The sequence below is a fragment of the Macaca nemestrina genome, chromosome 14 (assembly GCF_043159975.1).
Source record: "Macaca nemestrina isolate mMacNem1 chromosome 14, mMacNem.hap1, whole genome shotgun sequence".
NCBI lineage: Eukaryota > Metazoa > Chordata > Mammalia > Primates > Cercopithecidae > Macaca > Macaca nemestrina.
The window spans coordinates 50,348,851-50,371,888 of NC_092138.1; the positions used below are offsets into that span (position 1 = coordinate 50,348,851).

The 23,038-nt window shown below is 39.4% G+C and overlaps 1 protein-coding gene across 2 annotated transcripts in view; it reads right to left on the reverse strand.

Annotated features, from left to right (window-relative positions):
- The window catches only part of LOC105465880 (MLLT3 super elongation complex subunit), a 285,870-nt gene that overhangs the window by 239,086 nt on the left and 23,746 nt on the right, over nucleotides 1-23,038 (reverse strand). The gene's annotated exons all lie outside the window — the stretch shown is intronic.

Below are 23,038 nucleotides of genomic sequence, written 5' to 3' on the forward strand. Positions count from 1 at the left end.
TCACAGAAGACTCAGATGATCATTAGCATTTTTTAAGCAATAAAGCATTTTTAAAATTAAAATTTTTAAGGTCTGTGCAAAATTTTTTTTCCTATGCATTAATAATGTATACATTCATAATGTATTTCTTAAATAACAAAACCTGAATGTCAAAACTACTCCCCGATCAACAGACTGCAGAATAGATGCTGTGTCACCAGGCATAATAAAAACAGTAATTTCTTTGTGCATCTCCATCAGAGCTCTTGGGTGATGAGGTGCATTGTCAATGAGTAGTAATATTTTGAAAGAAATCTTTTTTTCTGAGCAGTAGGTCTCAATAGTGGACGTAAAATACTCAGTGTGGCAAGTAGATACTGTAAGTAGATGTGCTGTCATCCAGGCTTTGTTGTTCCATTTATAGAGCACAGGCACAGTAGATTTAGCATAATTCTTAAGGACACTAGGATTTGCAGAATGTAAATGAGCACTGGCTTCAACTAAAAGTCAGCAGCTGCATTAGCCCTTAACAAGAAAGTAAGCTTGTCCTTCCAAGCTTCCAAGTCAAGCACTGACTTCTCTCTAGCTATGAAAGTCCTAGATGACATCTTTTTCCAATCGAAGGCTGTTTCACCTATATTGAAAATCTGTTTTTTAGTGTAGCCACCTTCCTCAATGATCTTAGCTAGATCTTCTGGCTAATTTGCTGTAGCTTCTACATCAGCACTTGCTGCTTCACCTTGCAACTTTTATGTTATGAAGATGGTTTCTTTCCTTAAACCCCATAAAACAACCTCCAAACTTTTCTTCTGCAGTTGCCTCACATCTCTCAGCATTCAGAGTTGAAGACAGTTAGGGCCTTGCTCTGGATTAGGCTTTGGCTTAAGAGAATGCTGTGGCTGGTTTGATCTTCTATCCAGACCACTAAAACTTTCTCCATATCAGCAATAAGGCTGTTTGCTATCTTATCATTCACGTGTTCACTGGAGTAGCTCTTTTAATTTCCTTCAAGAACTTTTCCAAGTGCATTCTTAACTTGACTAAGTGTTTGGCACAGGAGGTCTAGGTTTTGGCTGTCTTGGCTTTTGACATGGTTTCCTCAGTAAGCTTAATAATTTTAGCTTTTGATTTCAAATGAAAGATGTGTAACTGGCTTAATTTCAATATTGTTGTGCCAGGGAATTGTTGTGCAAGGAGAGGAAGAGAGATGAAAGAATGACTGGAGCAATGGAGCAGTCAGAACACACATAGCATATATATAGTTCACCATCTTATACGGGCACACTTCATGGCAACACAAAACAATTACAATAGTAACATCAATGATCACTGAGCACCATAACAGATTTGAAAATAATGAAAAATTCTGATATATTGCAAGAATTACCAAAAGGTGACACAGAGACATAAAGTGAGCACATGCTGTTGGAGAAATGGAGCAAACAGATTTGCTCAATGCAGGGTTGTGGCACAAACTTTCAACCTGTGAAAACACAATATTCAGCCAGATGTGGTGGCACATGCCTGTAGTCCCAGCTACTCAGGAAGCTAAATGATGAGGATCAATTGAGCCCACGAGTTTGGGACCAGTCTGGGCAATATAGTGAGATCCCATCTCAAAAACAAAAACACACAACATCTGCAAAGCACCATACAATGTAAGTATACCTGTACTTTATTTTCAAACCAGGATTAGTCCTGCAACATTGTCCAATGTCTATAATCTTGAACTCTAAAAATCCCAAAACACATAACCCTTTCTACCTGTCTCTTTTAAAATTATACACTCTTCTGTGTGGTAATTTATCGCCACACAAATTTAATATATTTAATAACTCCAGTTAAAGCAACAGTAGGAAAAAATTTCAATTTAATCTTGCTTCCCTCCTATTTTTAAGGCTCTGAATGTTCAGATGCACAAAAAAATCATGAAGTAGGCTAGACGCTAACTTGATACATTCACGCGGAGTTAGGCTCTGAGATCTTTCAAAACATAAAAGAATAAAGTTTGATCCAGGAGTATTACCATTTGTTTTTATCTTTTCAGATGATATGGACCTGAAGAAATGCCCTCCAGAGAAGAAAACACAACTTTCATTTCATAGTGCCTGTTCTCTTAGCCCATGTATCTTTTTAACATCTCTGTGAAATTCTACCAGCAAGACAAAGAGCCCCAGGTTCAGCAAAGATTCACCTTGACCATCTCTCACTTTCATATCAACATACCACTTGGGCAATTATCACAGACATGTCCATTCAAATCCATTCTAACCCCATTACTGCACAATAGAGGACAGATTTCTGCCAGACACAGCCATGACAGATTCGAAAGGTAGAAATAAACACTGCAGGGTGGGGCTGTGCTTCTGATTAAATCCTAGTGTTTAGTTTTCAGCTTCAAGGGAGAAGAGTCAACACACACACCACTTTGCCAGCTAGGCTATAGGGTCTTGAACTCTGCTGCTGTGATAATTGAAGGCTGCTCAGTGTTCAGCTTCCTGATTACAGCAGACATAGCAGTTTTCCTGGCTGGCCAGTTCTATATTATTTGGGAATCATTCCTAGAAATTCAACCTAAAACCTGATCCTCCAATATCCTCCGTAGTTCCCAGTATCAAATCCCTCCCTGCTAAAACTGGCTAAAGTGGTCTCTGCTATCAACAACTGAATCCAGACCTACACACTACTAAACAGAAAAGGATGATTCTTTTAAGTTCCTATCATTTGCAAAAGGAAATACTCCACCACAAAGGGAATTATTAATATCTAACGTGATAGAAGAGATAGACAAAAATTTGAAGGATCTGTATTATAGGCAGCTCTTCTACTGACCTTTACTAAATAGGAATGTAAGAACTGCTAGATGAATTCAAAAGAAGTCCAGGTAAGTCATCCCTTCCCTAGTCATATCTGGCATATAAGATGTATTAACATTTTGAATCACTCTGAACTAAGGTCTGCTGTAAGTATTATGGAAGCATAATGAAAAACAGGGATTGATTCCTAATCCTGGCCTCAGTTTCATTATCTGAAAATGGGGCTGAACGTGGTGGCTCACAGTCGTAATCCCAACACTTTGGGAGGCAGAGGTGGGAGGACTGCTTAAAGCCAAGAGTTCAAGACCAGCCTAGTCAACACAGAAACTATGTCTCTAAAAAAAAAGAAAAAGAAAAAGAAGAGAAGATGGGAAACCTATCAAAGAATGAATGACAGATAAAGAACACTATGATATCTAATACAGCAACCACCAGGCATACGCAACTACTGAGCACTTCAAATGTGGCTAGTGCAACTGAGGACCTGCATTTTAAATTATATTTTATTTTATTTAAATTAATCAATTACTAGAAAACCCTTGAACATTATACTGGGAACAATTCAAGTACATGACGCTAACATTTTCCAAGTAGATATTTTATGAAATCTAAATATATACCAGATTCCAAAGACTTTGCAAAAAAAAAAAAAAAAAGTAAAATACCTTATTAATTATTTATAGATATGTTAAGTGATATTTTGGATATATTCAGTTAAATAAATTATATTGTTAAAATTAAGTTTACTTGTTTCTTTTTACTTTTTCAAGTAAAGCTACTAGAAAACCTAAAATTGCAACTGTGACTTGCATTGTATTTCTATTATACAGTGTTGCTTACCTTAAGGAATGTAAAACATTTAACAATTTTTGAAAGAAGGGTTAAGAATAGGATAAATCAAGCCAGGTATGATAGCTCGTGCCTGTAATCCCAGCTACTGTAATCCCAGGCTGAAGTGCAGGAGGAGAGCTTGAGGCCAGGAGTTTGAGACCAGCCTGGGCAACACAGTGAGACTACATCTCTAATCAAATTAAAAATTAAAATTAAAAATTAGCTGGGCGTATGCTTGTGTTCCCAGCTACTCTGAAGGCTCAAATGGGAAAATCACTTGAGCACAGGAGTCAAAGTTTACAATTTGCTGTGAGTACGCCACTACATTCCAGCCTGGGCAACAGAGTAAGATTCCATCTCTATTAAAAGGAAAAAAAAAAGTTTAAATAAGAAAAGAGAAGAAATGAAAATTATATATATACAAAAGAACAAAACAATTTGGTATCATCAAGAAACAAAAGGAAATGTCCTTCTACAAAGATCCCATGAGAAGACTTTTTAAAAACCATCTCTCCAAATAAGATTTCTAAGTATCCAAATAATTTCCTCACAATAAATCTGACACATGAATGAAAAAATATAAACTTTTTAAAAAACAAGAAGTTGATGAGAGCCATTATGGAGGCACACAAAATTAATTTCCTATGAGAAAGCAAAGTATGAATGGTATGAGGAAATGTGGACTTGTGGTTAGGGCAAAAGAACTCTTTCCTCTAACCCCACCCTTTTTACTCACTACTAAGTCTAAATCAAGTTAGGGACACATACAAGAGGCTAGACAGGACATAGTAACAGCATAAAGGTTAGGCCTCCAGCCTGTTGATCCACAGAGGTCAGTGTGGAATGCCTAGGTAGCAAAGAGGGAGGAACCTTTTGTTTTCTCTAGGAGGAGAGCAGATACTGGGTGAATTCAGACCCTAAAGTAGACCCCAGGTAGACTTTTGTAAGTAAGACTAATTAAATCTCACCAGACTTGTGTAAGGTAAATAGGGAGCAGTGAGGTCCTATCCCAGTTATACTAAACAGGCCCACTAAATAAAGATAGCCATAGCCTCTTACCACTTTAGCAAGACCCAAGAGCTCCAGCTCAGCTACCACAGTCTCACAGTACAAAAAGTCTACTCATCTTAGCATTCACAGGGGCACGACCCCAGCTATGCTAATGATCATAAATGCAAATGCTATCCACTACTTTACTCTTCCTTCCCTGGGAGCATTTAATTAGTATCAACTCTTACAACAAAACAGAAAGGTTAAATCCCTTCTTTCCATTTATGGAAATTAGTAATAATTTCCATTGCTGTAACTAGACAGTGATAAGAATCCCATCTAACACTTTGCATGTTACATTAGTTAACCTGACTTTTTTTTTTTAAGTTCAATTTCTTAGAGAAAATCTCTTGAAAAATACCCTTGCATAGACATGCTCCAACTTCTTTCAGCCTTGAATAAATTCAGACTGGGACTCACCACTGTAGAGCCAAGACTCTTCATAAAACAAGTTCTTAAACTCTCTTGGACAGTTTTTTAAATCTATTTGCTTTGAGCAGTTTTATCTGGAACCTGTGCACACTCTGCATATAATGGTTAGTCCTGGAGAAGACCAAGGCTGCTAACCAAAAAGTGACCAGGGATGGAATGACTTGAAATATAGTATAGTTTTCCTTTCACAGTAGGCTTGGCTTACCAATATTTTCATCACACACTCCTTCAAAAACATGGCTAGAGGTAAAGCCTTGAAATAAAGCAGTCAACATTCATTTTTATATAAAGTATTTACTGTATTAGACATAGCATTCTAATCATACATAGCAATGTGTAACGAAAGCACCCCTCCCTCCAGTTCAGAGGAACTGAACCAGAACTACAATTTACACAGGGCTAACCTGCCTAACCACCTGAACAGAAGAGCTTCTGTCAACATATTTTTTTTTTTTTTTTTTTTGAGACGGAGTCTCGCTCTGTCGCCCAGGCTGGAGTGCAGTGGCCAGATCTCAGCTCACTGCAAGCTCCGCCTCCCGGGTTCCCGCCATTCTCCTGCCTCAGCCTCCCGAGTAGCTGGGACCACAGGCGCCGCCACCTCGCCCGGCTAATTTTTTTGTGTGTGTTTTTAGTAGAGACGGGGTTTCGCCGTGTTAGCCAGGATGGTCTCGATCTCCTGACCTTGTGATCCGCCCGTCTCGGCCTCCCAAAGTGCTGGGATTACAGGCTTGAGCCACCGCGCCCGGCCAACGTATTTTGTTTTTAAACCTACATTATATTCCAAACAAGCAATGCACGCCAAAAGACACTGCATTTGGTAATTTGTACAAAAGGATATTGCCAAATTCCAATTCAAAATTACTATGAACACACCCATTTATTTTGGTGCTTCTTTAAATTCCATTTATCAGTGGATTCATTTATAGTTTAGGACTGATGAACGAACCTTTCAAGACCTTGTTTCTCTTTGGAGGATAAACTCAATCTGTCTTAAATGTAGCAAAGTTCAACAAGTCAGACATTGCTGTTTCTCAGCTTCTTTGATACACAGGTGAGAGTGGTAAGTTAGTGTTTATTTTAGTATTATCTATGGTAAGTGGGACTGGAAAGAGATTTTTAAGCAAGAAATTACATAAACAAAATTAAAGAGGTGTTAAATTCTTTCATTCCCTTTAGAAGTTTAATTTACATACTGACAAAGTAAACACCACCCACAGCAGTGCTTTGATCTGCTAATTACAAAACATTTTTATCTTTTCATTAAATCAGGAGTTCTAAGAGGCCACTTTAATGACTTAAAGGGCAACCTAAATAAGTCTACCCTAATTCACACCAGAAATTCACTTGGAATTTTGTTTTCCTTAAACTAAAGGATCTGTGCAATTCTTTAACTCTTGGGATGGTTGACTCCTGTATAGTTGATTAAAATACCCAACCTGTTTAAGCCCCTGGCAGCCAATCAGAGACTGGACTTTGAGGATTCCATCCACAGTTGATGAAGCACCTTAAAATGATCTCTCATATAAGATGCAGGAACACTAGGCAATTCTACCAGGTACGAGGAAAACATTTAAAATTCAACATTTCTACAGAGCTAAACTTTCAGTTTGGTAAGAGGAATACCATTACCTCTGGCTGTTTCTCTAAGTGATCAACAACAACAAAAATGCATTTAAGGCTCTATATCACTATTTAAGAAGAGCAACCCTCTATCGGGTTTGAAAGAGCCTAACTTTTTCTCTCCTATTTCTGAAACCACAGAACTAAGTTCTATATCTGATGCTCAATCCAACCGCAATGAAAAATATTTTTATTTTTTTATCTTATTCTCCTTACAAAACTAAGGTGAATCGAAAACACTCTTTTTTTTAAATTTATTTATTATTATTATACTTTAAGTTCTAGGGTACATGTGCATAATGTGCAGGTTTGTTACATATGTATACTTGTGCCATGTTGCTGTGCTGCACCCATCAACTCGTCATTTACATCAGGTATAACTCCCAATGCAATCCCTCCCCCTCCCCCCTCCCCATGATAGGCCCCGGTGTGTGATGTTCCCCTTCCTGAGTCCAAGTGATCTCATTGTTCAGTTCCCACCTATGAGTGAGAACATGCGGTGTTTGGTTTTCTGTTCTTGTGATAGTTTGCTGAGAATGATGGTTTCCAGCTGCATCCATGTCCCTACAAAGGACACAAACTCATCCTTTTTTATGGCTGCATAGTATTCCATGGTGTATATGTGCCACATTTTCTTAATCCAATCTGTCACTGATGGACATTTGGGTTGATTCCAAGTCTTTGCTATTGTGAATAGTGCTGCAAAACACTCTTAAAAAATCAAAAATCAATAAGCCATACTTTTTAGAGCAGTTTTAGGTTTCAGAAAAATTAAGCAGAAAGTACAGAGAGTTCTTACATATTCCCTCTCCCCACTCTGCCTGGCTCTCATTTTCCCCTATTACTAACATCTTGCATTGGGGTGGTATATTTGCTACAACTGATAAACCAACATTGACACACTATTAACTAAAGTCCATCCCTTACATTAGGGTTTTCTCTCTCTGTAGTACAGTTCTATGGGTTTTGACAAATGCACAATGTCATGTAACCACTCATAACAGTATCAAAAAAAGTAGTTTCACTGCCGTAAGAATCCCATCATGTTCTACCTATTCGTCCCTTCTTTCCTCTCCACCAAACCCCCAGCAACCACTGATCTTTTTATTGTTTTCATAGTTTTACCGTTTTCAGAATGTTATAAAATTGAAGTCACATAATATGTAGGCTTTTCAGATTGGCTTCTTTCAATTGGCAATATGCATTTGTATTAGTCCGTTTTCACCCTACTAATAAAGACATACCCATTTCATGCTGCTAGGAAGAAAAAGAGGTTTAATTGGACTTACAGTTCCATATGGCTGGGGAGGCCTCAGAATCATGATGGGAGGTGAAAGGTACTTCGTACATGGCAGCAGCAAGAGAAAAATGAGGAAGAAGCAAAAGCAGAAACCCCTGATAAACCCATCAGATCTCGTGAGACTTACTATCATAAGAATAACACAGGAAAGACTGGCCCCCATGATTCAATTACCTACCCCTGGGTCCTTCTTACAACACATAGAAATTCTGGGAAATACAATTCAAGTTGAGATTTGGGTGGGGGCACAGCCAACCCGTATCATTCCACCCGTGGCCCCTCCAAATCTCACGTCCTCACATTTTAAAACCAACCATGCCTTCCCAATAGCCCCCAAAGTCTTAACTCATTTCAGCATTAACCCAAAGTCCACAGTCCAAAGTCTCATCTGAGAAAAGGTAAGTCCCTTCTACCTATAAGCCTGTAAAATCAAAAGCAAGCTAGTCACTTCCTAGATACAATGGGGGTACAGGCATTGGGTAAATACAACCATTCCAAATGGGAGAAATTGGCCAAACAAAGCAGTTACAGGGTCCATGCAAGTCCAAAATGCAGCAGGGCAGTCAAATTTTAAAGCTCCAAAATGATCTCCTTTGACCCCAGGTCTCACACAGAGATCGTGCTGATGCCAAGAGGTGGGTTCATGGTCTTAGGCAACTCTGCCCCTGTGGCTTTGCAGGCTACAGCCTCCCTCTCTGCTGCTTTCACATACTGGTGTTAAGTGTCTGTGGCTTTTCCAGGAGCACAGTGCAAGCGGTCGGGTGGATCTACCATTCTGGGGTCTGGAGGACAAGTAGCCTTCTTCTCACAGTTCCACTAGGCAGTGCCCCAGTAGGGACTCTGTGTGGGGGCTCTGACCCCACATTTCTCTTCTGCACTGCCCTAGCAGAGGTTCTCCATGAGGGTCCCACCCCTGCAGCAAATTTTTACCTGGGCATCTGGCATTTCCATACATCTTCTGCTATCTAGGCGGAGGTTCCCAAACCTCAATCCTTGACTTCTGTTGCACCCACAGGCTCAACATCACGTGGAAGCTGCCAAGGCTTGGGGCTTCCACCCTCTGAAGCCAGAGACCAAGCTGTATGTTGGTCCCTTTCAGCCATGGCTGGAGCAGCTGGGACATAGGGCACCAAGTGCCTAGGCTGCACACAGCATGGGGACCCCGGGCCCAGCACACAAAACCACTTTTTCTTCCTGGGACTCCGGGAATGTGATGGAAGGCGCTGCCATGAAGGTCTCTGACATGGCCTGAAGACATTTTCCCCATGGTTTTAGGGATTAACATTAGGCTCCTTGATATACCTAATGTAAATGATGAGTTAATGGGTGCACCACACCAACATGGCACATGTATACATATGTAACAAACCTGCATGTTGTGCACATGTACCCTAGAACTTAAAGTATAATAATAATTAAAAAAAAGAACACATTAGGCTCCTTGCTACTTATGAAAATTTCTGCAGCGGGCTTGAATTTCTACCCAGAAAATGGGGTTTTCTTTTCTATCACATTGTCAGGCTGCAAATTTTCCAAACTTCTATGCTCTGTTTCCCTTTTAAAACTGAATGCTTTTAACAGCACCCAAGTCACCTCTTGAATACTTTGCTGCTTAGAAATTTTTTCTGCCAGATATCCTAAATCATCTCTCTCAAGTTCGAAGTTCCACAAATCTCTAGGGCAGGGCAAAACACTACCAGTCTCTTTGCTAAAACATAAGAAGAGTCACCTTTGCTCCTGTTCCCAACAAGTTCCTCATCTCCATCTGAGACCACCTCAGCCTGGACTTTATTGTTCACATCACTATCAGCATTTTCATCAAAGCCATTCAACAAGTCTTTAGGAAGTTCCAAACTTTCCCACATTTTCCTGTCTTTTTCTGAGCCCTCCAAACTGTTCCAACCTCTGCCCGTTACCTAGTTCCAAAGTCACTTCCGCATTTCTGGGTATCTTTTCAGTAAAGCCCCACTCTACTGGTACCAATTTACTGTATTAGTCCATTTTCACACTGCTGATAAAGACATACCCATTTCATGCTGCTGGGAAGAAAAAAGAGGTTTAATTGGACTTACAGTTCCACATGGCTGGGAGGCCTCAGTATCATGGCGGGAGGTGAAATGCACTTCATACATGGCAGCAGCAAGAGAAAAACGAGGAAGAAGCAAGAGTGGAAACCCCGATAAACCCATCAGATCTCACAAGACTTGTTCACTATCACAAGAACAGCACAGGAAAGACCAGGCCCCAAGATTCAATTTTCTCCCCCTGGGTCCCTCCCACAACATGTGGGAATTCTGGGAGATACAATTCAAGTTGAGATTTGGGTGAGGGCCCAGCCAAACCACATCAGCATTTAAGGTTCTGCCACATCTATTCGTAGTTTGATAGCTCATTTCTTTTCGTTGCTAAATAGTATTCCCTTGCGTGGATGCAACAGTTCATCTATTCACCTATTGAAGGACATCTTGATTGCTTCAAATTTTGGGCAATTATAAATAAAGCTGTTGTAAACATTCATGTGCAGGTTTCTGTGTGGACATAAGTTTTCAACTCACTTGAGTAAATACTTTGGAGCATGATTTCTGAATCATATGATGCATTAATCTGTTCAGGTTGCCTTAACAAAATACCATAAACTTGGTGGCTTAAACAACAGTAATTTGTTTCTCACAGTTTTGGAGGTTGGAAAGTCCAAAATAAAGAGGCCAACTGATTCTGTTTCTGGTGAGGACTCTCTTTCTGACGTGTAGATGACCAACTTCTCACTGTGTCCTCAAATAACCGGGGGGCAGGCAGGCTTCTTTCCAGTCTCTTACTTAGTTTTCAATTGACAAAAATTGTACATATTTATGGTACACAGCATCCTGTCCCTTCTTATAAAGACACTAATTCCATCAGATCAGGGTCCCACCCTCCAACCTCCACAAAGGCTCTTTCTACAAATACAGTCATAGAGGGGTAGGGTTTCAATATATGAATTTGGTGGGGGACAAAAACAGTCAGTTCATAACATACAGTAATAGTATGTTTAGTTTTGGGAAGAACCGTGAAACCATCTTCAAAAGTGGCTGTCATTGTGCACTCCCACCAGCAATAAATGTGAGTCCTTGTTGATCCACATCCTTCCCAGGACTTGATTTTGTCAGTGTTCTAAATCTTCACCATTCTAATAGTACGTAGTGGTATCACTGCTTCTGCTAATTCTCTAATGATGTGATATTGAGCATCTTTTCATATACTTATTTGCCATCTGTACATATTCTTTGGCAAGGTGTCTGCAAAATACTCTTTCCACTGTTTTATTTCCCAGTGTGGTCTCATGGTCATTTTGGAGCATGATCACCTGGACTGCTTATTAGAAATGCAGAAGATTGGGCCCCAACCAGTAACAATAAATTAGACTTTTCTAATACAGTCAAGAATAACAAACACTAAACAGACTGCTATATAATTGAGGGAGAAGCAGTGACTAAGAATTACCAATAGTCAGCCTGATTCTTACTGGATCGATTGGTTAAAGACCTGCAACCACTATCTTTTCCTCACGGGTTGCTGACTTTTCAATCAGAAAGCCTCTTAAAGAGAATGAATATAGGCTGGGCACAATGGCTCACATCTGTAATCCTAGCACTTTGGGAAGCCAAGGCAGGAGGATCGCTTGCACTCAGGAGTTTGGGACCAGCCTGGGCAACATAGTGAGGCTTCATCTATACAAAAAAAATGTTTTAAATTAGCTGGGTGTGGTGGCGTGTGCCTGAAGTCCCAGCTACTCTGATAGCTGATGTGGGAGAACTGTTTGAGCCCAGGTGGTCAAGGCTGCAGTGAACCATGATCAAAGCACTGTATTCCAGCCTGGGTGACAGAGCAAGACCCTATCTCAGAGAAAAAAAAAAAAAAGTAATATGGATAGGCATGGATGGGTACTGACATAATCAGGAAAGCGAAGTCATTCTGTGATTGGGAAAAAAAAAAAAAGGAGATTGAAAACTGACGTGTTTACCCGAATCCCAAAAGTGGTATCACTGACTTTGTACATAACCCCTAGAAAATCACTGGGGGGCTTGGAGTGGCAATGGACTGGTTCTCCTTAAAAATAAGCTCAACTAATCTGCTGAAAAAGAGAGGATGCAGAAGTTAGGTATGCAGCTGGGAAACTGAGATAAGCGAAATACCATGGAAGCAAATTATTCAAACTATGGCAGGTCACAAATCAAACTCAAATTTAAAGCCCCTAATAAACCTCAAGGAGTTTTTTGTTTGTTTGTTTGTTTTTGTTTTGTTTTGTTTTGTTTTACCTCTTTCCAAGGGAGGAGAAGAAAGAAGGGAAAAAAGATAGAGAAATAATGGGACTCACTGGTTAGGGAAGGGGGGAAATGGTTTCCTATTCCTCTAAGGAGTCAGCAGAGTGGAGCAAGTTGGGAGAAGAAAAAAAGTGCAAAAATAAAAGAGTAAGAAAGAACTATTCCTAGTATAATACCCTTTTCAATCTATCTGCTACATCCTTTATTTTGTTTTCTAAAAAAATGAAATGAAACCTCAATCTGTTTTTAAAACAAAAGCATGATTCTTTCCTAAGTAGAAGACGTGATGAATTAATTTTCTTCAAACTTTCTAGGTAGGAGCCAGGAGAAGCCAGCCAATTCTCTGAAAAAACAAAGTACAAAATAAAGGACTTGATTCTGCAGCTTAAAATAATGTTAATATACTAATTTCCCTTAGATTTTTTGAAACAAAAGTTTGATATTTTAATTATTGCATGTTTCCAACAGATAGCAGATAGCTAAGCAAAAAAAAAAAAAAAACAAAAACAAAAACAAAAAAAAAACTTCCCAATAGGTTCATATCTGCAAAGGGAACTTTCAAGGAAACCAATATACAAAGCAGATAAAAATGACATATCATATAATCTTTTTGTTTATTCACTCCTATTATCACTATTCTATGAATTAGGTAGGGGAAGCCAATCTGTCTCTCTTCATTTTACAGATAAGAAAGCAGACACTCGGCGGGCCGCAGTGGCTCATGCCTGCAATCCGACGACTTTGGGAGGCCGACGCGGATCATGAGGTCAGGAGATCAAGACCATCCTGACCAACACAGTTAAACCCCATCTCTACTAAAAATACAAAAAAGTAGCCAGGCGTGGTGGCAGGCACCTGTAGTTCCAGCTACTTGGGAGGCTGAGGCAGGAGAATGGCGTGAACCTGGGAGGCAGAGCTTGAGCCGAGATAGCGCTACTGCACTCCAGCATGGGCAACAGAGCGAGACTACATCTCGGAAAAAAAAAAAAAAAAAAAGAAAGAAAGAAAGCAGACATTCTTGGAAGTGACGGAAACTTTTTCACTGCATGGCCTTCAGTGCATAAGAGAGCCAGAATTCAAATTAAGGACTCTCACTTCCAAGACAAAGGAGGGGCCCCCTACTCTTTCCACTTCACAATAATGCCTAAATTCTAAGACAAAAGAAAAAAAATACTTATTTTAACCATTAAAAGAAAAAAAATCTATAATATGGCTTTCAAGTACACAGAAATCCTTTATTGAAAAATTTTTTATAAAAAAATAATTTGAGAATTGAGGTGTTCAAAAACTTTGTCTCTTGAAAGTTCCTTCTATGATGGCAATAGTATCCCAGCCCATGGTTTTAATCGCTGATTTATTTTATTTTATTTTATTTTATTTTATTTATTTTTGAGACAGAGTCTTGCTCTGTCGCCCAGGCTGGAGCACAGTGGCGCGATCTTGGGTCACTGCAACCTCCGCCTCCTGGGTTCCAGTGATTCTCCTACCTCAGCCTTCCAAGTAGCTGGGATTACAGGCACCCGCCACGGTGCCCGCCTAATTTTTGTATTTTCAGTAGAGATGGGGTTTCACCATCTTGGCCAGGCTGATCTCGAACTCCTGACCTCGTGATCCACCTGCCTCGGCCTCCCAAAGTGCTGGGATTACGGCCTAACCTAATTGGTGATTTCTAAGCAGCCCTCTATGGAGCTGAGTTACCTGCCAGGAGAAGCCGTTCTGTAGATAACGAACGGCCCATTTACAAAATCATCTAGGTCAGTTGTTAGAAGTTGGAAAACCTTTTTCTACCTTTCCTTTCACCAACCACTCCAACTTATTAAGCTTCCAGAGCTATAATTACATACATTTCAATAGGCATCAACTCTCTCCAAGCTTCTTAACATCCTACAAGTCAGGGGAGATGAAAATGGCAGTTGTGCCTCCCTAGAAAGCATGAGTCCTCTTTACGTCAGTGCTACCGAGACAGAGTCCCCATACTTACCGCTGATATGGGTTGCATGTGTCCCCAGTGTTATCTTGAATTGTAATCCCTATGAATCCCCACATGTGGAGGCAGGGCCCCAGTCGGAGGTGATTAGACTATGGGGGCAGCTTCCCCCACGTTGTTCTCCTGACAGTGAGTTTCATGGGAACTGATGATTTTAAAGTGTGGCACTTCACTTCTTCATTCTCTCGTGCTCGTTGTCTGTCTGTCTCTGTCTCTCTCTCTCTCGCCTGCCTGCCACCATCTAAGACATGCCTGCTTCCCCTTCTGCCATGATTTTAAGTTTCCTGAGACCTCTCCACCATGTAGACCTCTGAGTCAATTAAACCTCCTTTCTTTATAAATTACCCAGTCTCAGGCAGTTCTTCATAGCAGTGTGAAAATGAACTAATACAAATGCCATCTTTTCTTTTTCCCTTTGTGACATTGTCTTGTTCTGTTGTCCAGGCTTAAGTGCAATGGCCTGACCATCACGCACTGCAGCCTTGAATTCCTGGGCTCAAGCAATCCTCTGAACTTACTCTCCTGAATAGTTGGGATAGATGATGGACATGCACCACCATACTGGGCTAATTTATTTTTTTTTTTAATTTTATTGTAAAGATGGGGTCTTGCTACATTGCCTAGTCTGGTCTTGAACTCCTGGCCTCAGGCAATCCTTCCACTTCAGCCTCCCAAAGTGCTGGGATTAAAGGTGTGACCCACTGCACCTGGCCTTGACAGTTTTTACAAAGAACACAAGGGACATTTAATCACATGAACCCACAACCCCAAATAAATTTTAGTATATACCTAGTGGCACTCTGAATTTATTGGACCTATTTTTTGAATCTAGTTTTATTGGTCTCTCCAATTTATTTAGTATGTTTTTTTCTATCTTACTGTGGGCCTGACACTTGGGAAGAAGAGTAAGTTCCTGTCACTACTGTACAGCAGAGGTACTGCAATTTTGGCACTGGGGGTGCATTTAAAAATTCACATTCCCAGATTTCACTCTGAAAAGGTTCCCAGTCAGTAGGTCTCAGATAGTGTGGAGGAAGCATTTTTAACAAAATATGACTCCACTGTAGGGGGCATTCTGAGAGGTGTATTCAGCAAATGCAGTCACAGAACAACTCAGCCTGGCCCACAAAATGAACTTATAAACAGATATGTTAAAAACCATCTGTGAATTCTAGAAGCCTATAAAAAAGGAACTGATTATGAGTAGGGAACACCAAAGGAATTCCAGACTGAGAAGGACAACTTAGGCAGAGTTATAGAATCATGAAATGTTTAGGGAGCAAAGAGTCATCTGAAAATTACCAAACTTACATGCAAACTGTGAACTCACCAGGCAGCATCTTGAATGTGAATTATTTCACAGAAAGAAGACTTTAAGAGAAGGTGTTTAGCAGATAAGTGAATGATTAGATGTGTATCAAAAAAAAAAATTTGTGACAACAATGTGAAAGATGGTTTCTAAGGAACATGAAACTAAAAACAGAAAACTAATTCTCAAATGGAAAAGAAAGGAAGAGTGTTTTTAAGAAATGTTAAACAGAATGAAGCCAGGTACAGTGGCACACTTGTAGCTAGTCACCTGGGAGGCTGAGGTGGGAAGATCGCTTGAGCCCAGGAGTTCGAGTCCAGCCTAGGCAACACATTTCTTTAACAATAAAAATAAATTAAGAATAGAATGAATAATAATTAGTGAGCCATCAACTTGTATTATCATATTTTCATTCCCAAGTGATTAAGAGATCAGAAAAAGATAAGGCAAGCCCATGAATAAACATTCTACCTATTCCGATCACATATCCCAATAAATTAAAATGGAAGATGAAAAATTAGACTTTTAACCTCACAATCCATCCTTACTCAACCCTATCATCTCCACTATCCCTCCTTACATGTGATTTTAGATATAAACCAAAATAAACTGTTTACCTATGCTTATTACTTCACTAGAGCTGCTATAGCAAAGTGGGTTTAAACCACCTGAATGGAGTGGCTTAAGCAACAGGAATTTATTTACAGCTCTGGAGGCTCTAAGTCCAAGATCAAGATATCAGCAGGACTGATTTCTTCTGAGGCCTCTCCTTGGCTTACAGATGGCTATCCTTCCTCTGAGTCTTCACATGGTCTTTTCTTTGTGTGTCTGTCCTAATCTTCTCTTCTCTAAGGACACAAGTCATATTAGATTAGGTCCTATCCCATTGACTTCATTTTACCTTAATTACTTCTTTAAAGATTCTATCTCCAAATAGTCATTCTTAGAACTTCAACATATGAATCTGTGGGGCATGGGTAGGGGGGCACATAATTCAGTCCATAACATTATAGTTGGCTATAATTTTTGTAACTTAAAGTAATCATTACTTCAAAAAGTTTGAAAAAGTCCTAAATAAATACTCATAAGCAAAAAGTAAAAACACACTCAGGTCTAACCAGATCTCTCCTAGAATGCAGGTGCACATCAGCCATACGATTACCAGGAGGTCTATTCCATCATTCCAAGATCAAGAATCAGTTCTAAAACTATCCTGGGAATTTTAAGTCACTTCCTATGAGCAACAAGATTTCAGACAAGTTGCTTTCTCATCCATCCCCACTGATAAAACTAAAGAAGCAATGAAAGAGAAGGCAAGGGCAGGGGGAGTTTATATAGTGACATTCCAACACTTGCTACCGAAGCTGTTAAGTATTATTATGGCATTTTTGATGCCCATACCCAGAACTTAATAAAAGCTCAAATTTTTCTGTACTCTAGCTAAATTTACTATAGCAGAAATTTCTTCTGAGACAGCGTGACTCTTCAGAAGCCAGAAGCATATTTAAAATAAAAAAACAAGGGCTTCAATATTGTAAATTTAAATGGCCATAAACATTTGACTCAAATCTGTTTCCTCCCTTAGAACCACCTCCTCCCTCCTCAGATCTCAACATTTAAAAATTACTGAATGTGTTCACTTTCTGACAGGCTCAGGAACCCCAAGTTATCCTGGGACCTCAAAAGGAGAGGAATATACCCAAACTTATAGGTATTTGAGAGTAGAAACCCATTGCTGGGCTCAGCATCAAGAAAGTCTTATCTGAGATTCCTTATGGAACCATCACAGCCAATTTTAAAAGCCTATGTGAAAAATAATTTTTCTTGCTTCACTTTATACAAATAATCACACCAAGTATAATAAAGCAGATCAGTTTTACCATGATTTGTCTTTAGTAAAAATAGGACACTGGAGAGAGGAAAATTATGTTTCAACAACTATGGTACATCTGTTATTAGATTCTAGTCTCATTAGTTGTTTTTGAGTTTTTTTTCCTGCAATTTAGACTAGCTCTGCTTATTCCTGTGAACCAACCAGTGATCTCTGGCTGTGACTCAGAAGAAACAATAGGGATGGGTAATGCAAAAATCTGAGTCAGTATTTTAATTCTGGGCACGTATTGGAATCAGCCAGCAACTTCAGACTATCAGCCTGGTTCCAACAATTGCATAATTCATAGAAAGCCTTCTTATTATTTTACTTGGGATCACTTTGCTTATTTAGCTTTACTCTTGTGGAATATATTGTTGTTGTACTCCATGTGTACAGCATGTGTAGGAATGCAGGATAAGCTTCCTCAATGTTCTCTTTTTTTTTTTTTTTTTTTGCAAGGGAGTCTTGCTCTGTCGCCCAGGCTGGAGTGCAGTGGCGTGATCTCGGCTCACTGCAACATCCGTCTTCTGGGTTCAAGAGATTCTCCTGCCTCAGCCTCCTAAGTAGCTGGGATTACAGGCACCCACCATCACACCTGGCTAATTTTTGTATTTTAGTAGAGACAGAGTTTCACCATGTTGGTCAAGCAGGTCTCGAACTCCTGACCTCAAATGATCCGCCTGCCTCGGCCTCCCAAAGTGCTGGGATTACAGGTGTAAGCCACTGTGCCCAGCCAATGTTCTCTTAAACTGAACATTTATTAATCTTCTAGATATCACCTTTTGTCAGAACTCAAGAGTTATGAGTGGTCCTCAACATACTAATGCTTTCTGGCCGAGCTCCTCTCTACCCTGAATACAAGAGACCTTAATAGGCAGGAATATTATCACCTCTATTCAGCCTGGAGAAGCTACAGAAGATGGATCTTCATCCCTCTTCAACCCTTAGGATTAAGGTTTCTCTTATAAAAGGGAAGGGGGCGATATGTCAGAGGTGTTTGAAACAGAGCAACTCCATCTTGAATAGGGGCTGGGTAAAATAAGGCTAAGAAATACTGGGCTACATTCCCAGGAGATTAAGGCAGTCTTAGTCATAGGATAAGACAGAAGGTTGGCACAAGACATAGGTCATAAAGACCCTGCTAACAAAACAGACTGAGGTAAAGAAGCCAGCTGAAACCCACCAAAACCAAGATGGCAATGAAAGTGACCTTTGGTCATCCTCACTGCTCACTATATGCTAATTGTAACGCATTAGCATGGTAAAAGACACTCCCACAAATGCCAAGACAGTTTACAAATGCCATGTGATGTCAGGACGTTCCTCTGTATGGTCCAAAAAGGAGAGGAATCCTCGGTTCTGGGAATTGCCCAGCCCCTTCCCATAAAACTCATTAATAATCCACCCCTTGTTGAGCATATAATCAAGAAATAATCATAAAAATGTCCAAATAGCAGCTTATGCTGCTGCTTTGCCTATGGAGTAGCCATTCTTTTGGTTCTTTACTTCTCTAATAAACTTATTTTCACTTAAAAAAAAATTACTGAGCATGGGGGTTGCAGGGTGCTGTGGCTCACACCTGTCATCCCAGCACTTTGGGAGGCCAATTCGGGAGGACTATTTGAGCCCAGGAGTTCAAGACCAGCCTGGGCAACAAAGTGAGACCTCCATCTCTACAAAAAAAAAAAAAAAGAAAAACTTAGCCAGGCATGGAGGTGTGTGCCTGCAGATCCAGCTACACAAGAAGCTGAGCCAGGACGATCACTTGATCCTAGGAGACTGAGGCAGCAGTGAATCGTGTTCATACCACTGCAGTCCAGCCTGAGTGACAGAGCAAGACTCTATCTCAAAAGACAATAAAATAAAATAAAAATTACTGGAAAAATAAGGTTATATACATAATTTTATGTTACCACATACTTCACTAAGTTATCCATAAAATCAGACACAGGAAACATTTGTCACAATATAAAATTTTGTCAAAACCATAAACAGGAAAAATAGAATAGATCCTGTATCTATCATTTGAAACGTAAGTGTTATCAAAGATGGAAAAGCACCAATTTGCAACCCCAATAAAATAGTTAATTCAGGCTCATCAAAAAAAGATCAGCAGTAGATGCTAAGACTATTAGAGAAAAGATTATTGTAGCACACGACATTTGAAACATACAAAGTGTCATCATGCTAGCAGCAGTAACCACAAAAAAAAAGACACGATTTTATATAAAAAGTCTTAATCAGATTCTTTTCCTCTACCTTCTGTCCCTCACAAAAGCACCTATACTATCTCAATCCCACTGTAAAAAGAAGTCCTGGAAATACCCTACCATTTCTCTACCTAGCTCTGTCCAATATGGCAGCCACTAGCTACCTATGACTATTAAGTCCTCTAATGTGGCCAGTGACTGAGGAATTAAATGTTTTATTTTAAATAATTTAAATTTTAAAAGCCACATAAGCCTAGTGGCCACTGTTTTAGATAGTACCACTGCAGGGTATACACAAACCTAGCCACGAAAGACAATATAAAAAATCACAAGCTTAAATTATGGGCAGGCTTAAGGGAAAACTTAAAAAACTTGTAAAACTATTTTATAAGCTTTTATCACCAGGTAATTCTATATCAGGAATTGCCTCCTTTGAACTTTCTTATAGCACATTTTCTTGACTACAAAAAAGAAATGCTCAATAAAAGCTTGCAGAATTAAATTTATAAAGCTTTAAACCGACCCCAAAACATTGAATTACCAGGAAAACTACGGCATTTAATCAGGAGTACCCTGATTTAAGATGTCACTATTTTCATGACTGATTTTTAAAAACTGATTTGCAGTTTTCATTTAAAATAATAAGCTTGGCCGGGCGCGGTGGCTCAAGCCTGTAATCCCAGCACTTTGGGAGGCCGAGGCGGGCGGATCACGAGGTCAGGAGATCGAGACCATCCTGGCGAACACGGTGAAACCCCGTCTCTACTAAAAAAAAAAACATACAAAAAAACTAGCCGGGCGAGGTGGCGGGCGCCTGTAGTCCCAGCTACTCGGGAGGCTGAGGCAGGAGAATGGCGTAAACCCGGGAGGCGGAGCTTGCAGTGAGCTGAGATCCGGCCACTGCGCTCCAGCCCCGGCGACAGAGCGAGACTCCGTCTCAAAAAAAAAAAATAAAAATAAAAATAAAAAATAAAATAATAAGCTCTGGCCAGCCATAGTGGCACATGCCTATAATTCCAGCACTTTAGGAGGCCAAGGCAGGTGGATCACCTGAGGTCAGGAGTTCAAGACCAGCCTGGCCAACATGGTGAGACCTTGTCTCTACTAAAAATACAAAAAAATTAGCTGGGCATAGTGGTGCATTCCTGTAGTCCCAGTTACTTGGGAGGCTGAGGCACGAGAATCACTTGAGCCCGGGAGGTGGAGGTTGCAGTGAGCTGAGATGTGCTACTGCACTCCATCCTGGCCTGGGCAACAAAGCGAGACTCCGTCTCAAAAAAATAAAATAAAATAAAATAAAAAGCTGCTTGAGAACATTAAAAATGTAGTCTCACTCACAAAATGTTATTATGGGTCCCTTGCAATTACACATTAATTTTAAATCAGCTTGTCAACTTACAAAGAAGCCAGTTGGGGTTCTGACTGATAGGGATTGTATGCAACCTGAAGCAATTTGGGGGAGTATTGTCATCCCAATCCATGAACATGGAATAGTTTTCAATTTATTTAAATAGTCCTCTATTTCTTTCAACAATGTTTTATAGTTTCAGAGCACAAATTTCACATCTGTTTTGTTAAATGTGTTCCTAAGTATTTTACTCTTTTTGATGCTATTATAAATAAAATTGTTTCCTTAATTTCATTTTCAGATTGTTCACTGCAAGTATACAGAAATACTTTCATTTTCAGATTGTTCACTGCAAGTATGTAGAAATACTATTGTTTTTTGTATACTAATCTTGTATGCTATAACCTGGATAAATTCATTCATTATGGAGACAGCACAGGTAGTACCTCAATTCGTAGGGCTCATTAGACTAATAAGGTAATTATTGGAGAGTACCCAGTATTCAGCCTGGCACACAGTAGGCCACTAAAGTACTTTCCACTAAAGTACTTTTATTTATCTAGGACCTTACAAAGGTATCTTACTATAAAGTTGTTATTTAATACCACTTATGTGCAAAGGTCTGAATAACACAGTGACTTAAAAAACATCCTGTCCATAAGGAGCTAGAGGTCTTACTGCAGAAATAGATCATCCTTGTCCCACAAGTAATCTGTATAGACATCAGATTAAAAATGTGAATAAGATTTCCTTTATAACAAATTTACCTTTATATACTGTTAAGAGCCTCAGAAGACCATCTACTTTTCAACCATACAAACGAGGTTCAGCCCTCCTTCTTCTTTCTATGTTTATTACTAGATTATTCCATAACTCTTCTGAACACCAATATTACTGCAGAGTGGTGTCATGTATTGCACTTGACCAATACAATAGGAAAGTTTTAGTGTCTTGTAATTACTAGCTTTGTTTTTTCTTTCTGTGAAGCCTATTTCATGCTTTCGAATTTTCAGAAGTGAAACAAAAAGAAATGGAAAATAAAAGGAGTAAGAGATTACAATAAGTAAGGTTCCTATAGAACTGCAGTCACCAATTCTACCATTCTACAGAAGCTTACTAATATTTTTTTACTAAAACAATTTTTTTCCAAATAGTACTTTACTTTAAACTTAGATATCTGCTTAGTGTTCCAAAGCACCATTTAAAAATCAACCAGGTCCTGTTTCTGTCTCAGCAACATTTGCTTTACTTCTAAATAATTGTTAAATTACATTTATTTGTTGGAAGAAAGACAGCCACAACCTAACCACAATTTGTGCCACAAAGTCCAATCTTAGCCCAGATCTATTTTTGGATTCATAACAGCTTGAGCTAAAGAAGAATTTCATCACATTGTTCAAGTTGGGTCATAAACAGTCTCTGAAAAGAGAAGCAAAACAACATAAAATGCTGCAGAAACCAAAAATGATATAAAATATGAAGGATTCAGGTTCAAACACCTGCTATACAAATGGAAACATAACTGTGCTCATCTTCAATCTCTACTTACCACTTTATGTTCCCAAAAAACTCTGTTACCAACTATAACTTATTTAAATTGTACTGAAATTTATCCACTTACAAATCTATCTCCCCTTCACCCCACATATGAGTCTCTGAGGGCAGAGAAGCCGTATGTCTAACTAGATGTGTAAATTTGGAAGAGAAGTAGGATGGGTAACATAAGGCATTTCCATCCCACCCCAATACCATCTAACCTGTAAGTTCTCAAAAATGGCTTTAGTTTTGCTTTTACCATTCTAACAGTTGCCATTAGTCATTCTTTAGGTGAAGACACTACAGCCTTCAGTGAAGCACTGCTCAGACACTACATAAAAGAAATGACACAGAACAAAATAATGTTATCTAATTACCAGAGGTGATCAATGAATTTAATTCATTTAAGTTTTAGCTGATTTACCTGATAGACAGTACACTTCTAA